Genomic DNA, 17,934 nt, shown 5'->3' with positions numbered 1-17,934 from the left:
GTGGAAAGAGTTCCAACCTGGAACTTTCTGTTTTCTCTCACTGGTGTTAGGACATTTTCAATGCTGTAAATGTCAAGAAATATAAACGAAACATTCCCACCAGGGGAGTCTTGGTGACTAGTTTTTATTGGAGTTTTCTTGGTTACATAAATGTAACTGAATGACCAACTTCAGGTGGTAAGTGGTAACCCAGAATTCCCACATAAGTGACTCTCAGCATAGACTATGTGAGATCCCCAAGGCTTCCAGGTAAACAAAGATACTCTCATCAGACAGGGAATTGCAAAATGTTAGATATTAGAAATAATCTTCTAGAACCCAGATGTCTTTTTGGGTACAGCTGTTCCTCTAGTATACTATCGAGTTTTCAGTCAATAAGATAATTTATTTAAAAATAAGATTTATTAAAAATAATTTATTAAAAAGATTACTGGTTCAAATGTGGCTCAAAATGGCAGATAAAGTTCAGTTAGAATGAAGAAACAATGCTCTAGATTTTACAGTGGGCATTTCATAAATGCCTTTTGCCAAAACATCTTCAGTAGAGTAGTAGAGGCAGAACTCCCCATGTAGTGAAAGGCAATGTGAAGAAATGAAGAAATTTAAAAGGCAAGTGTAGACTATTTGGGGGAGCTTTGCCATGAAAGAAAAGAAGAGGTGGTATCCACCCATACTTGTAGGACTGGGAGATACGGCTTCAAAAGGATTGAGAACCTTAAGATTGTTTATACATAGAGGGAGGAGTCCCTATTAGAGAGGAAGATTTGAAAGTGCCATTAAGAGAATAAATCACAGGAGTCAAAATTCCTGTATTTGAAGGAAAAGGGTGGTTAAATGGATGAAAGGAGAAGCAGTAGTGTTCCTACACATATTAATGAGCCTGTCCCTTCCTTTTAATAGCTGTAGTATGTAATCTTTTGTGATTGATACTTGAATTAAGGGAAAATTCACATGAAAAATTTTGTGTCATTTATAATCAGTATACTGTTAAAATCCCCTCACCCCATTTTTTGTTGAAGACGCACTTATGCTACTATTTAATGAAATATTTTTTGTTAGTATAAGCAGGTGATTTGTTTTCTCTAGCCCAGCTGGAAGAGGAAAGATTCTTAAGCGAGAATTCCCTTTGAGCATCAGAAAAATTCTGATCTTTTACTATTCATATCAACAGGTGGTGTTCATATCTTCATTAACTTACACTTTGTGTTCTGTCTAATCCATATTCTTTATCCTGAATATCTCTTATGCAGGTTTTCCCTGTTTGGGAAAGAAAGATAAGAAGTAAGGGCAATAGAGATGAAAAAACAAAACAAAACAAAACAAAAACAGATGAAAATCTAGAGACTTCAGTTTCATTCCCTGTTTCTACCACTACCATTTTCCCTTTGTTTCTTTATCTCTAAAGAAACTGTTCTTAAAGATTGCTCAAAGATAGAAGATAGAATTGAGTGCTTTTTTGTCGGGGGGTGGGGAGAGGCTCTGGATTTACATTTACTAGAAAGTAAACATACTTCCAAATTGCCATTTTGAGAATTTCTTAAAGAATATTACTGAACAGATTTCTTTTAAAAACAAAACAATTTTTATTAATAGATCAGTGGGTATTACATTTAGCTATATTCATGGGCACATGGGTACATATTTAGCTGAGAAGTCAAGTGTTTTGAATATATGAACAGAAAGCTAATAATTTTTTTAGCTTTTTTTAGCTTTAAAATTTTTTAGCTTTAAAATTTAGCTTAAATTCACTGTGTTAAAAATGACCAGATAATTTCTTACTGCTCTGTTTTTTTTTCTTTAATGATTTTTTTGAGATATAACTAGCATATCAGACAATTCAGTCATTCAAAGTGTATAATACAGTGGCTTTTAATATATTTACTGTATTCACAGACCTGTGCATCCAGAATGATCAATTTAGAGCATTTCCACTCCCCCTCCCAAAAAAACCATGTAGCTTGTAGCAGGTGACTGCCACTCTACCCAAAATCCAACCTCCTGGACGACTTATGTAACTAATAACTTACAGCATTATAGATTTGCCTATATTTCATGTAAATTTCATATATAAATGGAGTCCTAAAACATGTGATCCTAAACATGTCACTAAGCTCTTTAACATAGCATTACACTTCAAAGACATACTGTAGCATATATTAGCATTTCATTTCTTTTCAGTGTCACATGTATTCTGTTACCTGTATAGGGAACATTTTATTCATTAATGATGGATAGTCCATCATTAGTTGATGGACATTTTAATTGTTTTTACTTTGTGGTTATTATAGGTACAGTGAGTGTTTGTGTACAAACTTTTTGTAGACCTATTTTTTAATTTCTCTTAGGTTATACCTGGGTGTAGAATTTTGGATCATAAAGTAACCTCTTGAGGAATTGCTAAAGTGTTTTCCAAAGCATATGTACAATTTTACATTTCTAGTTACAGGTTATGAGGATTCCAGTTTCTATCCACTATACAAACAGATGTTGTTCCCTGTCATTTATTATTATATTTTAATTTATTCTATTAGATATAAAATGGTATCCCATTGTGTTTTCCTAGGTTGAGAGAAAATTCACATAAACCATTAGCCCTTACATTATACATTATTTTTGCTATATATAGAATTGTGCAGTTATTACCTGTATCACCTCTGATTTAATCATCACCAAAGAAACTTCATGCATTTATGTAGCAACTACATGTTTATATCTGTCATTTCCCTTGTGACACTAATCTTTTGTCTATGTAGATTTATCTTCTTCTGGACACTTCAGGTAAAAGGAACCATGTGATATGGGCTCTTTGCATGTTACATTTTTCATTTAAAATAATGTTTTCAGGATTTGACTATGCCAAAACACATATCAATACTTCACTCCTTTTTATGATTACATAATATTCCATACCATGGATTTACCACATTGTTTATTCATTCATTTGTTGGTTCACATTTAAATTGTTTCTAATTTTTGGCCATTGAAAAATGGTTCACAGTGCTACTATGAACATTCTTGTGCAGGTATTTTCTTGACTACCTGTTTTCAGTTCTTCTGGCTATAGAACTAGGAGTGGAGTTTGTGAGTTGTAAGGTAATTTTGTGTTATCTTTATGAAGTTCTGCCACATTATTTCTGCTATAGCTCTAGTAGTTTACAGTCCCAGTAGAAATGTGTTAGAGTTCTGGGGTACCTGGATGGCTTAGTTGGTTCAGTGTCAGGTTCTTGATTTCAGCTCAGGGTTGACAGTTGGAGACCCATGTCAGGCTATGTGTTCAACAGGGAGTCTCCCCAAGGATTCTCTCTCTCTTGCTCTCACTTCCTTTCCCTTTGCCCCCCTCTCAAAAAATATGTAAATACAAAAGGAGTTCAAATTTCTCTGTAAGCTTACCAGTTCTATTTTTTTTTTTTAAGTTTACCAGTCTTAATTTGCTTTTTTTCCTTATCATTTTGTCATCCTAGTAAGTGTGAAGTGATGTTGTGGTTTCGGTTTGCATTTTTTTAATGAGTAATGATATCAATCATTTTCTTGTACTTTTTGGTCATTTTTTTATCTTCTATGGAGAAAAATCTATTCAGGTTCTTTGCCTGTTATCCTAAAAAGGTGCTGGATTTTGGTTGCTTTGTGCATCACTTAAAATTATGTGGTTTATATCTTTTATTCTTTTACTGTAATGTATTGTAACATTTTTTTCTTCTGTATGTTGAGCACCCTTGAATTTTTTTGAAACCATACCTGATCATAATGTACAGTCCTTTTAACATGTTGATGAATTCAGTTTGTTATTCTGTTGAAGAATTTTGTATTTGTATTTATAAAGGGTATTGTTGATCTGTAGTTGTCTTGTGAAATCTTTTATCTGGCTCAGCTTTTATGATAACGGTGACATCGCAAAATAAGTTAAATTCCTCCTACTGTTTAGTTGGTGAGAAATTTAGAGGTTGGTATTAATTATTCTATAAATGTAATAGGATTTATCATTGAAGCAGTCTGCTCATGAGTGTTTCAATTTTGGGAGGTTTTGCCCACCAGTTCAGTCTCTTTACTTGATAGAAATTTATTCAGATTTTCTCTTTTTTTAGTCACTTGGAACTTTGTGTATTCCTTTGGATTTCCCATTTTTATCTAGATTGTCTCATTTGTTGGTACTCAGTTGTTTTTAGTGTTCTGATATACTCCTTTTTTATTTCTGAAACTTAAAAGTAGTATTCCCACTTCTATTTCAGATTTTAGTAGCTGGGATCCTCTAGTTTCTTGGTTGATTCTGTTGTTGTATTTGAGGCTTTTGGCACTTTACATATGTAACACCACTGCTGGCTTCCCGAGTTTCTGAATAGCAATCAGCACTTAATATTATCGAGGATCTATGTACTTGATGAGTTTCTTCCCTCTCAGTGTTTTCAGGATTGTCTTTTGTCTTTTGGCAATTTGAATATAATCTGTTTCAGTATAGCTCTCTTTGAACTTTTTTTGTCAAATAAATAGATAAAATCTTAAAATAAAATAAAATACTCATAGAAAGGAACCTGAAAGAATAGCAAAATATGGTACCCTTTCTGCTTTATGTGATTGGATGATGGTTTTTTTTTCTCCTTTTGTGTACTTTTCAGAATTTCTCTCAGAAACATTTATTATTTGTTTTAGTCTAGAAGAAAAATAATCTGCGCTATGAGAAGAATAAAATGTGTTAAGTCTGGGGATTTTCACAATAGTGTATCAAAATGTATTTAGAAAACACAAGTACAGGGTAAAATTTTATCCCACATTTATATTTTGTTACAGATATGCTAGCTTGTATTTTTGCTGTGCTATTGAAGATCAGGAAAATGAACTGATTACTCTGGAAATAATTCATCGTTATGTGGAATTACTTGACAAATATTTTGGCAGTGTGAGTAGTATTGTAAGAAATTGAATGCCATAGTAATTTTTAACCTAATGATGAGTTTATTATTTGTTTTATGGATCCTATTTAAATGTTACTGTTACTGAGAGGTTAAGAATGACAACTTCCTGTAAGTGTGAATAGTCAGTTAATTGTAAAATTCATTCCCCTGGAGACTTAATTACAGTACTTAATTACCGTACTTAATTACAGTACTAAGAATAAGATTTAAGATCCCCAAATTGAAAGGAGTTTAACTGCAGATATTTTAATGTTTTGAAATGTTTAGTATGAAATTTAGACTTGGATAGCAGTTACCTTTATCTTTAAAGTAAGAACTGGAAAATTGGTTTTGGTTTTAAAGGTAGAAAATTTTTGCTGGCAACATGCAAAATCAAATTTTATTTAACTCTTATACATTGTGTTTTCAGGTACTTCAAATTTGAAAAGTCAGTGATGCTTACACTGGTATAATTGCTCTTTTACCAGGGAGTTAAGATTGATTGACTTGTGTTAGGTTTTATTTTACCAACTGATGGGGGGATAAGCAAAATTTGCCTCTTTCAGTTTAACATTATTATTATTATTATTTTTACTTTTTAGGTGTGTGAACTTGATATCATCTTTAATTTTGAGAAGGCTTATTTTATTTTGGATGAGTTTCTTTTAGCGGGGGGGAAGTTCAGGAAACATCCAAGAAAAATGTTCTAAAAGCAATTGAGCAGGCAGATCTACTTCAGGAGGTAAGCTACTCTACTAGTCTTCTTTACTAGGACTATCATGTTTTGTTATTGTTAGAGAAGTTTTGGTGATCATCTTTATACTTTCAGAAACTACCCAGAAACAGGGCCACCTAGGTGGCTTGGTTAAGCCACTGTCTTCCGCTCAGGTCACGATCCCAGGGTCCTGGGATCAAGTCCCACATCCGGCTCCTTGTCTAGGTGGGAACCTGCTTCTCTTTCTGCCTCTGCCTGCCACTCTGCCTGCTTGTGCGCGCTCGTGCGCGCTCTCTCTCTCTCTCTCTCTCTCTGACAAATAAATAAAATCTTAAAAAAAAAAGATAGTACTCAGAAACATAGTTGGAATATAGTGTCCGTGTACAGGTTGTTTGTTTCATAAAACACATATTCAGTCACATCAACTCGGTTATCTATAGATTGTTCACTTTGAAGATAGTCTGTTGGTAAGGCTCTCTCTGTTCCTGTTTTTAGCACTCAGAATACTAGAACCTAAACGTTAAGGAAAAAAAGGAATCAGAGTTAACAATTATTTCTAGAACTTTATTATGTATTGTTTTAGTTACTTAAGAAAACCTCCTCTTTTTAGGCTGGAAAATTGAGCTTGGCAGTTTTTTTCGCAGTTGATCATTATTTTCAATTGATGTTTAATAATGCAAATGTACCAAAGCAGATTAGAGTTTTCTTAAGCTATTTTTCTGTTTTTTCCTCTGTGGGGAAATGTGCTTCACTCTTTTCTTCATACTTTTCTATTACTTCTCACAGTTGTTAGGATTTGGTAAATCAGGTATTCCCCACCCATGTATTTTTTTTTAAATGTCGAATTTTTTTTATTGTCTTGAAGTACACGTAAAATAAAATTTACCAATTTAGCTGTTTCGAAGTACAGAATTCAATTTTACTATTTACTTTCACAGAGTTGTATAACCATCATCACTCTCCATTTCTAGAACTTTTTATCATGCCCATACTGAAACATTCAACCATTAAATAATAGCATCTCCCTGCTACTCTTTACCAATCTCTGTAGTCTCTATTCTATTTTTTTTTTCTCTTGCCTGTTCTACTTCATTTTGGCCTTTTGTGTCTGGTTTATTTCACTTAGCATAATGTCCTCAAGCTTCAGCCATGTTTTACCATCAGAATTATGGCTGAATAATACCCAGTTGCATGTACATGTGTTTGTCCATTCATCCATTAATGGACATTTGGATCATTTCCACCTTTTGGGTATGGTGAATAATACGTTATGATCGTGGGTATAAAGGTATCTGTCTCTACTGCTTTCAATTTTCTTGGCTATGTATGTACCTAAAAATAAAATTTGTGAGTCATGGTAATTCTATTTAACTTATGGAAGAATAGTCAAATTATTTTTCACAGTACCTGCTCATTTATGCAAAATATGAGGGTTTCAGTCTGTTCCCTCTTTGCCAATAGTTATTTTTTGTTGTTATTGTTGCTGTTGTTGTTATGCTCATTGTAATAGGTATGAAGTACAATTGTGTACTTTTGATTTGTATTTCCTTAATAAATAATGCTTTGGGGCATCTTTTCATGTAGTTCTTTGCAGTTTATATCTTCTTTGGAGAAGTCATTATCCAAGTTTTTTTTTTCATTTTAAATTGGTTGTCTTTTTGTGGTTAAACTGCAGTATTTTTTATATATTATGAAAATTAGGGCTACATGGGTGGCTCAGTCAGTTAAGTATCTCACTCTTGATTTTGGCTCAGGTCGTCACCTCAGGGCTGTGAGATCGAGTCCCAAATCAGGCTCTGTGCTCAGTGGGGAGGGAGTCTGCTTGAGATTGGCTCTCTCTCTGCCTTTCCCCACCCTTCTCTGTCTCTTAAAGGAAGAGAGGAAAGAAAATATTAAATGCATATCAAAAATATGGTTTTCAGATGTTGCCCATTCTGTATGTTAGCTTTGGATCTTGTTGATTATGTCCTTTTTTGTATAGTGTGTTAGGCTTGTGAAAGTGCAATTTATCTTTTTTCTTTTATTAGCAATGATTGTGCTGCTATACATGTGGATCTGTTGTCATATCCAAGGTCATCTGATCTACACCTGTGTTTTTGTCTAAGAGTTTAAGGTTTTAGTTCTTACATTTATATCAGTGGTCCATTTTGAAATAATTTTTATATATAATACAAGTTGAAATGGATCCGTATCTCTTTTTTCATGTGGAAATCCAGTAAATCCAACAGCATATATTGAGTAGACTATTTTTTTAACCATATAGTGTTCTTGGTATCCTTGTCAAAAAAACAGTTGGCCAAGTGGTACGTGAAAGGATTTTCAGCGTTACTAATTGTTAGGGAAATGCAAATCAGAACCACAGTGAAGTATTATACTTGGCCATCATCAAAAAGATAAGAGATAAATACTGGTGAAATATGAAGAAAAGGAAACCATTGTGCCCTTTTAGAGGCATTGTAAATTGGTATAGTCACAATGGAAAACAGTTCATTATTCCCTAAAAGATTAAAATTGGAACTGTCATATCCAGCAGTTCCACTTCTGGAAATATATCCAAAAGAAATGAAGTGAAAACACTAATTTGAAAAGTCATTTGCACCCCCATGTATGTAGCAGCATTATTTACAATAGCCAGAATATAGAAATACAGCCCTCAATATTCATAGCTGGATGGGTAGGTAGGTAGATAAATATAATGGAGTATTATTCAGTCATAAAAAAATGAGAAAATCCTGTCAAAGGCATGTGGATGGACTGGAGGCATTATGCTGAGTAAATAAGTCCGATAAAGACAGATCTCACATAATCTCCCCTTTTGATCTAAGGGGAAAAAATCATGGAAAAAGAGGTCAGATTTGTATTTACTGAGGATGGAGGAAGGGGGACTATGGAGGAAGATGGTTAAAAGGTACAAACTTCCATTTATAAGATAAATTAGTACTAGAGGTAGAATGTACAGCATGATAACTATAACACGTCTGCATGATATACAGGAAAGTTAAGAGTGGTATATCATTACAAGGAAGAAGTTGAGTTTCTATTACTTTTTATTGTATCCAAATGTTGATGGATATTAACCAAACATAATCATTTCACAATACATGTAAGTCAAACCTTTGTGCTGTATATCTGAAACTCATAAAATGATATATGTTAGATATTAATAAAATTGGGGGAAATAAAAAAATACTTGCAATAAAGATGCTTCTAGGAAAGCTGCTTCAGTCTGCATATATAACACAATTATTTTACCATTTGAAAGTGATACCCATTCTGTAATGCACGTAGTGCAGTATTTAAGAAAATTTGTAATAAACAGATTACTAATAAAAACAAAAAATCAGTTGGCCACAGATGTATGATGGTCTTATTTATGGGTTCTCAATTGTATCTAATTGGTTTTTATGTCTTTTGTGCCAGAACCACACAGTTTTGACTACATAAGCTTTACATTAAGTTTTGAAATCAAGAAATCTGAGATCTCTGCCTTGTCATTCTTCAAGATTGTTTTCACTTTTGAAGATTGACTTTTTAAAATCATTTGGACCTTTGTGATTTTATATGAATTTTAAGATAAATTTCTCAGTTTCTGCAAAGCACCATTGGGAGTGCATTGAACCTGTGGATGACTTTGTGGAGTTAAGGACATCTTAACAATGTTAATAAGTTTTCCAGTAGTGAACACTATATGTTTTTCCACTTGTGTTTTCTTTAATTTCTTTTAGCACAGTTTTGTATTTTTCAATGCACAAGTCTTTTACCTCCTTGTTGGTTAGTCTGTTGCTAAGTATTTTATTTTTCCCAGTGCTATTTTCAATGGAATTTTTTTTTTTTTAAGTTCCTCTTGAGATACTCATTTCTAGTATGTGGAAATAAAAGTGATTTTTGCATGTTGATTTATCTTTCCATTTTGGTCACTGTCTTTTTGTGTGTGGAATTTTAGGGCTTTTTCCATAAGAGGTACATTACAATAGACATAATTTTACTTTTTTCTTTCTAATCTGGATTTTTAAATTTTTTTTTTTAATTGCTCTGACTAGGACTTAAGGACTATGATGAATAAAGTGGAGAGAATGGGCACTCTTATCTTACTCCTGATCTTAGAGGAAAAGCTTTTAGACTTTTCATCACGGAATATGAATGTGGACTTTTCATATATAGCCTTATTATCTTCTTTTCCTGAAATATTGAGTTTTTTTTTTTAATCATGAAAGGGTATTAAATTTATCAGATGATTTTATTTGCAGCAGTGGAGATGAGTATGTGGGTTTTCCTCTCTGAATTTCTTTCAGTGTGGTTTCTTATATTGATTGACACTGACATGCTGAATGAACCTGATATTCTATGAGTAAATTGCACTTGGTTGTGGTATGTAATTTTTTAATTTTGCTTTGAAATCAAGGTTAGTAACTTGTTAAGGATTTTAAGATCAATATTTACCAGGGATACTCATTTGTAGTTTTCTTGTAGTGCTTTTGTTTGGCTTTGGTATCAAAGTAATACTGGCATTGGAATAATTTTGGAAGTGTTCTTTGTTTTTCGATTTTGTTGAAGAGTATGAAAAGAATTGGTCTTCTTTAAATGTTTGGTATAAGTCAGCAATGAAGACATCACCTACTGGGCTTGCTTTTCTTTGTTGGGAAATTTTGATTCCTGATTCAGTCTTATTAGTTATGGATCTGTTCAGATTTTTAAAATTTTTTTTATAAATCTTGATAGGTTATATTTCTAGGAATATATACATCTCATTCAGTTATCCAGTTTTTAATCTAGTTAAAGTTTTGTCAGTTCTTTTAAATTGTTTATTTAAATTCAATTTACTTAACTTACCCTGTATTAGTGTTTTCAGGGGTTAATTTTGGTCTTTTCAAAGACCAAACTTTCAGTTTCTTTGATGTTCTCTATTTTTCCATTCTCTATGTTGTTTATATGCTTTAAGTCTACTATTTTTCTCCCTTCTCCTAGCTTTGGGTTTAAGTTTGCTCTTATCTTTGTTCTGTAAGGAATAAGTTTGGGTTGTTGGTTTTGAGATCTATTATCCTTTTTAATGAAAACTTGTAGCAAAAACTAGAATTTTAACATTGCTAAGAACTTTATCCCATAAGTTTTGTATGTTTTTAAAATTGAATTATTTTTCATTTATTTTATATTTATTTATTTTAATTGTCTTATTTTATTTTTCTTCTTTCGAGATAGTTTCTAATTTCTTTGATTTTCTCTTTGACCCATTGGGTAGTTAAGATTATATCATTTAACTTTGTGGATTAATTTGTGGATTTTTTTCTGATTTCTTCAGCGATTGATTTCTAGCTTGATTCATTGTGACAGGAAAAGATAATCTCAAATGTATTAAGACTTATTAGATGGTCTAATATATTGTCTTATGTTCACTAGAGAAGGATACATATTCAGGTGTTGGTGGGTAGAGTATTCTTGTCATTTTTGGTTTTGTTTTTAGATTTATTTATTTATTTGACAGACAAAGAGCACAAGTAGGCAAAGAGGCAGGCAGAGAGAGAGAGGAGGAAGCAGGCTCTTTGCAGAGCAGAGCGCCCAATGCGGAGCTTGATCCCAGAACCCTGGGATCATGACCGGAGCTGAAGGCAGAGGCTTTAACCCACTGAGCCACCCAGGAACCTGTTGTCTTTGTCTTTTAAGTCCAGTTGTGTCATAGTATTTATTGTTCAAGCTCTAGATTTTCTTACTGAGCTCTAGTCTGATAACATGTAGAGTAGCAATAGTATTTTTTCCTCAGTGTAATTACTGAAAAATATAAATGGGCTCACTTAGGTGACTCAGTTGGGTGACTGTCCAACTGTTATTTTTGCTTCAGGTTATGATCTCAGGGTGGTGCAATGGAGCCCTACCTGCAGCTTTACATTGGGTATGGAACCTGCTTCAGATTCTCTCTCTCTTTCTTCCTCCAGTTTTTTCAGTTCACTTTCTATTCTGTGTCTTTCCCTGTAATCTCGAGTTACCCATGGGTCTGCAGCATCTCTACAACTTTCACACACCATGGCACCTTCCTTTATTTTAAGTAGCCTCCAACTTGATATCCAAATTATGGCACTCTTCCCATCATCATTTTTGAGTTAAGTGAACAGATAGCATTCCCCAGAGTAGCCCCATACAAACCAGAATATTACAAACAAGTTGTTCTTCTAACTCAGAGGAAGACCAGAAATGGGAGGCTTTGTCTCTACTGGAGTTACTACTGGTTTTAGCTTTACTGGGGAAAGATGTAATTTAAGGGTGAGATGAAGATGTCATGAAATTTCTTATATTTGAGTTTAGCTTTTGCTTGTTTTAATGTTTGTTTGGTTATTGCAGCTTCCTAACTGGCTGTGAGAATTAATTATCTCAGTGATAATTTGGTTTTTGTTATGGCTTATTGGTATAAGAATGGGAGAACAAATGCCTGGAGCTCTCTAGTTCACAGTCTCTCTTTTATTCCTCTCCAGATGTCTTTATCTGCGGGCACCAGGATGGCTCAGTGGGTTAAAGCCTCTGCCTTGGCACAGGTCATGATCCCAGTATCCTGGGATCGAGCCCTGCATTGGGCTCTCTGGTCTGCAGGGAGCCTGCTTCCTCCTCTCTCTCTCTGCCTGCCTCTGCCTTCTTGTGATGTCTGTCAAGTAAATAAATCTTAAAAAAAAAAAAAAAAAAAAAGTCTTTATCTGGCTTTGGATCAGAATAATGGTGGCTTCATAATATTAGTTAGGAAATGTTTCCTTCTCTTCTGTTTTTGCAAAAGTATCAGTTTCCCAAGAAATCTATAGCTTTCCCTTAAAGCCTTAAGTAGTCCATTGTAGGTCTTACCTTTGCCCCCAAACACTTGCTGGTTCGCTTTATAGTTTTTGCCCAAAGCCCACATGAAAGCTCTTTTGCTACATCAAAGAGCCTTACATCAATTTTCAGATAGCCTGCAGACAGTTTAGTACAGATATAGGCTGTACTTTATAAATAAGTTCTACTTTGCTCCTTTCAGAGCCAGAGATCAAGATCCTATGTAGTTAAATGCCTGTACTTCAGAACTGCCACTGTGCCCTATAGGGAGTGGGAGGGAGTATAGAAAACACTACAAAACTTTCCTACAATTTTCAAGTTACCTTTTTCTTCATTCAGAATTTACTTAGTTCCTATAAACTTGACTGGATTCCAGTATCCTGACAAAATTGTTTTTTGATAGTTCAGCTTTTTTATAAAGATTTATTTATTTATTTATTTAACAGAGAGAAATCACAAGTAGGCAGAGAGGCAGGCAGAGAGAGAGAGAGAGGAGGAAGCAGGCTCCCTGCTGAGCAGAGAGCCCGATGCGGGCCTCGATCCCAGGACCCTGAGATCATGACCTGAGCCGAAGGCAGCGGCTTAACCACTGAGCCACCCAGGCGCCCAATAGTTCAGCTTTTTTAAAAAATATTTCTTTAGAGGAATGACAGGTTGGCACTGCCTATGCTACCATTTTGCTGCTATCACCCCCTAATTCTTAATTTTCCTTTGACTCCAAAGATGTACTGATGTCATGAAGATCCACAATACTGATTTATACTTACTCCATTATAATATTTTCTTGATACAAAGAAAACAAAATGAATTGGTTAATTTGGGTTAAATAAAATATCAAAATACTGATTTTTAACCAAAAATCAATCTTAAATATTTAAATGTCATTAAGCCATTTATTTTTGGCTGAGTCTTTCAGAGATGGCTTTTTTTCCCTTTGCATGGTTTCTTTTTTTTAATTTTTTTATTTTTTAACATTTTATTTATTTTAAGAGAGAGTAAGATGGGGAGGGGCAGAAGGAGAGGGTGAGAGAGAATCTCAAGCAAGCACCATGCTGACTGAGTGCAGAGCCAGACATGAGGCTTGATCTCAAGACTGAGTACATGATCTGAGCAGAAATCATGAGTCAGATGATTAACTAAGCCATCCAGGCTGCTCATGGTGTCTTTGTTTTATTTTTTTGCTGCTGCTTTTTGTTTTTATTAATTAATTTTTTATTTTCTTATAAACATATAAACAATTAATTTCTTAATTTTTTTATAAACATATGATGTCTTATTAGCCCCAAGAATACAGGTCTGTGTATCGCCAGGTTTACACACTTCACAGCACTAACCATAGCACATACCCTCCCCAATGTCCATAACCCCACCACCCTCTCCCTACCCCGCCCCCCCAGCAACCCTTAATTTGTTTTGTGACATCAAGATCTTCTTACGGTTTGTGTCTCTCACGATCCCATCTTGTTTCATCTATTCTTTTCCTACACCCAAATACCCCACGTTGCATCATTTTATGATACTAGTTGTTCCCTGATTGAGTTTGCTAAACCCAATACCCTCTAGTTCCATCCACATCATCTCAGATGGCAAGATTTCATTTCCTTTGATGGCTGCATAGTATTCCATTGTCTATATATACCACATCTAGGTTCTTTCCATACTTTGGCTACTGTGGACATGGCTGATATAAACACTCGGGAGCCTTCAGATCACTACCTTTGTATCTTTAGGGTGGATACCCAGTAGTGCAACTGCTGGGTCGTAGGGTAGCTCTATTCAACTTTTGAGGAAACTTCATGCTGTTTTCCAGAGTGACTGCACCAGCTTTCATTCTCACCAACAGTGCAGGAGAGCTCTCCTATATCCACATCATCACCAGCATTTGTCATTTCCTGATTTGCTAATTTTAGCGATTCTGACTGGTGTGAGGTGGTATCTCATTATGGTTTTGATTTGTATTTCCCTGATGCCAGGTGATGTGGAGCACTTTTTCATGTGTCTGTTGGCCATCTAGATGTCGTCTTTGCAGAAATGTCTGTTCATGTCCTCTGCCCATTTCTTGATTGGATTATTGGTTCTTTGGGTGTTGTTTGATAAGCTCTTTATAGGTTTTGGGTACTAGCCCTTTATCTGATATGTCATTTGCAAATATCTTCTCCCATTCTGTCAACTGTCTTTTGGTTTTGATGACTTTTTCCTTTGCTGGGCAGAAGGCTTTGATCTTGATGAAGTCCCAATAGTTCATTTTTGCCTTTGCTTCCCTTACCTTTGGTGATGTTCCTAGGAAGAAGTTACTGCAGCTGAGGTTCTCCTCTCAGCCTGTGTTCTCCTCAAGGATTTTGATGGATTCCTTTCTCACATTGAGGTCCTTCATCCATGTGGAGTCTATTTTTGTGTGTGGTGTAAGGAAATAGTCCAATTTCATTTTGATGCATATGGCTGTCCAGTTTTCCCAACACCACTTGTTGAAGAGGCTGTCTTTTTCATTGGACATTCTTTCCTGCGTTGTCAAAGATTAGTTGACCATGGAGTTGAGGGTCTATTTCTGGGCTCACTATCCCATTCCATTGATCTATGTGCCAGTACCATACTGTCTTGATGATGACAGCTTTGTAATAGAGCTTGAAGTCGAATTGTGATGCCACCAACTTTGGCTTTCTTTTTCAACATTCCTCTCACTGTTTGAGCTCTTTTCTGGTTCCATATAAATTTTAGGATTATTTTTCCATTTCTTTGAAAAAAATGGATGGGATTTCGATAGGGATTGCATTAAATATGTAGATTCCTTTAGGTAGCATAGACATTTTCACAATATTTATTCTTCCAATCCAGGAGCATGGAACATTTTTCCATTTCTTTGTCTTCCTCAATTTCTTTCATGACTGCTTTATAGTTTTCTGAGTATAGATTCTTTGCCTCTTTGGTTAGGTTTATTCCTAGGTGTCTTATGGGATTGCCTCCTTAATTTCTCCTTCTGTCTTGTTGTTGACGTATAGAAATGCTACTGATTCCTGTGCATTGATTTTATATCCTACATTTTACTGAATTCCTGTACAAGTTCTAGCAGATTTGGAGTGGAGTCTTTTGGGTTTTCCATATATAGTATCATATCATCTGGAAAAAGTGAGAGTTTGACTTCTTTGCTGATTTGGATGCCTTTAAATTGCTTTTTGTTCCCTGATTGCTGAGTCTAGGACTTCTAGTACTATGTTGAATAGCAGTGGTGATAATGGACATCCCTGCCCTGTTCCTGACCTTAGTGGAAAAGCTCTCAGTTTTTCTCCATTGAGAAATATATTTGTGATGGGTTTTTCATGGATGATTTTGATAATATTGAGGTATGTGCCCTCTATCCCTACACATTGAAGAGTTTTGATCGGAAAGGGATGCTGTACTTTGTGAAATGCTTTTTCAGCATCTATTGAGTGTATCATATGTTTCTTGTTCTTTCTTTTATTAATGTGTTATATCACATTGATTGATTTGTGGATATTGAACCAAACTTGCAGCCCTGGAATAAATCCCACTTGGTCGTGGTGAATAATCCTTTTAATGTACTGATGGACCCTGTTGGCTAGTATTCTGGTGAGAATTTTTGCATCTGTGTTCCTCAAGGATATTGGTCTTTAATTCTCTTTTTGTATGGGATCCTTGTCTGGTTTTGGGATCAAGGTGATGCAGGCCTCATAAAATGAGTTTGGAAGTTTTCCTTCCATTTCTACTTTTTGGAACAGTTTCAGGAGAATAGGAATTAATTCTTCTTTAAAAAAATAGTGCAATTCCTTTGGGAAGCCATCTGGCCCTGGCCTTTGTTTGTTGGGACATTTTTGATGACTCCTTCAATCCCCTTACTGATCATGGGTTTGTTCAGGTTTTCTAATTCTTCCTGGTTCAGTTGTGGTAGTTCTTTCCAAATTTCCTCCTGCGATTGAGTTCTAGCTTCAGAGCATTGTGGTTTGAAAATATGCAGGGAATCATTCCCTGATCCCAATCTTTTGATACCAGTTGAGTCCTGATGTAGGACTGAGGATGTGCTCTATTCTGGAGAATGTTCCATGTGCACTAGAGAAGAATGTGCATTCTTTTGCTTTGGGATGAAGTGTTCTGAATATATCTGTGATGTCCATCTGGTCCAGTGTGTCATTTAAGGCCTTTATTTCCTTGCTGATCTTTTGCTTGGATAATCTGTCCATTTCAGTGAGGGGAGTGTTAAAGTCCCCTACTATTATTGTATTATTGTTGATGTGTTTCTTTGATTTTGTTATTAATTGGTTTATATAGTTGGCTGCTCCCACGTTGGGGGCATGGATATTTAAAATTGTTAGATCTTCTTGTTGGACAGACCCTTTGAGTATGATAGTGTCATTCCTCATCTCTTATTATAGTCTTTGGCTTAAAATCTAATTGATCTGATATAAGGATTGCCACTCCTGCTTTCTTCTGATGTCCATTAGCATGGTAAATTCTTTCCCATTCCCTCACTTTAAATCTGGAGGTGTCTTCGGGCTTAAAATCAGTTTCTTGGAGGCAACATATAGATGGGTTTTTGTGTTTTTTTTTTTTTTTTTTTTTTTATCCATTCTGATACCCTGTGTCTTTTGATTGGGGCATTTAGCCCATAACATTCAGGGTAACTATTGAGAGATATGAATTTAGTGCCATTGTATTGCCTGTAAGGTGACTGTTACTGTATATTGTCACTGTTCCTTACTGATCTACCACTTGTAGGCTCTCTCTTTGCTTAGAGGACCCCTTTTAATATTTCCTGTAGAGCTGGTTTGGTGTTTGCAATTTCTTTCAGTTTTTGTTTGTCCTGGAAGCTTTTAATCTCTCCTTCTATTTTCAATGATAGCCTAGCTGGATATAGATATAGTATTCTTGGCTGCATGTTTTTCTCGTTTAGTGCTCTGAAAATATCATGCCAGCTCTTTCTGGCCTGCCAGGTCTCTGTGGATAAGTCTGCTGACAATCTAATATTTTTACCATTGTATCTTACAGACTTCTTTTCCTGGGCTGCTTTCAGGATTTTCTCTTTGTCACTGAGACTTGTAAATTTTATTATTAGGTGACGGGGTGTGGGCCTATTCTTACTGATTTTGAGGGGCGTTCTCTGAACCTCCTGAATTTTGACGCTCATTCCCTTTGCCATATTTGGGAAATTCTCCCCAATAATTCTCTCCAGTATACCTTGTGCTCCCCTCTCTCTTTCTTCTTGTTGAATCCCAATTATTCTAATGTCGTCTTATGGTGTCACTTATCTCTCGAATTCTCCCCTCGTAGTCCAGTAGCTGTTTTCCCTCTTTTGTTCAGCTTCTTTATTCTCTGTCATTTGGTCTTCTATATCACTAATTCTTTCTTCTGCCTCATTTATCCTAGCAGTGAGAGCCTCCATTTTTGATTGCACCTCATTAATAGCTTTTTTGATTTCAACTTGGTTAGATTTTAGTTCTTTTATTTCTCCAGAAAGGGCTTTTATATTTCCCAAGAGGGTTTCTCTAATATCTTCCATGCCTTTTTCGAGCCTGGCTAGAACCTTGAGAATTGTTA

General features: G+C 35.1%; 1 pseudogene across 1 annotated transcript in view; it reads left to right on the top strand.

The window, feature by feature from the left end:
• Positions 1–17,934, top strand: part of LOC309856886 (AP-1 complex subunit sigma-2-like) — a 29,593-nt pseudogene that overhangs the window by 2,593 nt on the left and 9,066 nt on the right. Inside the window, exons 2-3 of the transcript in view lie at positions 4,783–4,891; positions 5,489–5,628. The product of the transcript in view is annotated as an AP-1 complex subunit sigma-2-like (transcript). The remainder of the gene's footprint in view (positions 1–4,782; positions 4,892–5,488; positions 5,629–17,934) is intronic.

This window comes from Mustela nivalis (assembly GCF_964662115.1).
Source record: "Mustela nivalis genome assembly, chromosome: Y".
Classification (NCBI taxonomy): domain Eukaryota; kingdom Metazoa; phylum Chordata; class Mammalia; order Carnivora; family Mustelidae; genus Mustela; species Mustela nivalis.
This window is presented reverse-complemented; position numbering and strand designations above follow the sequence as displayed.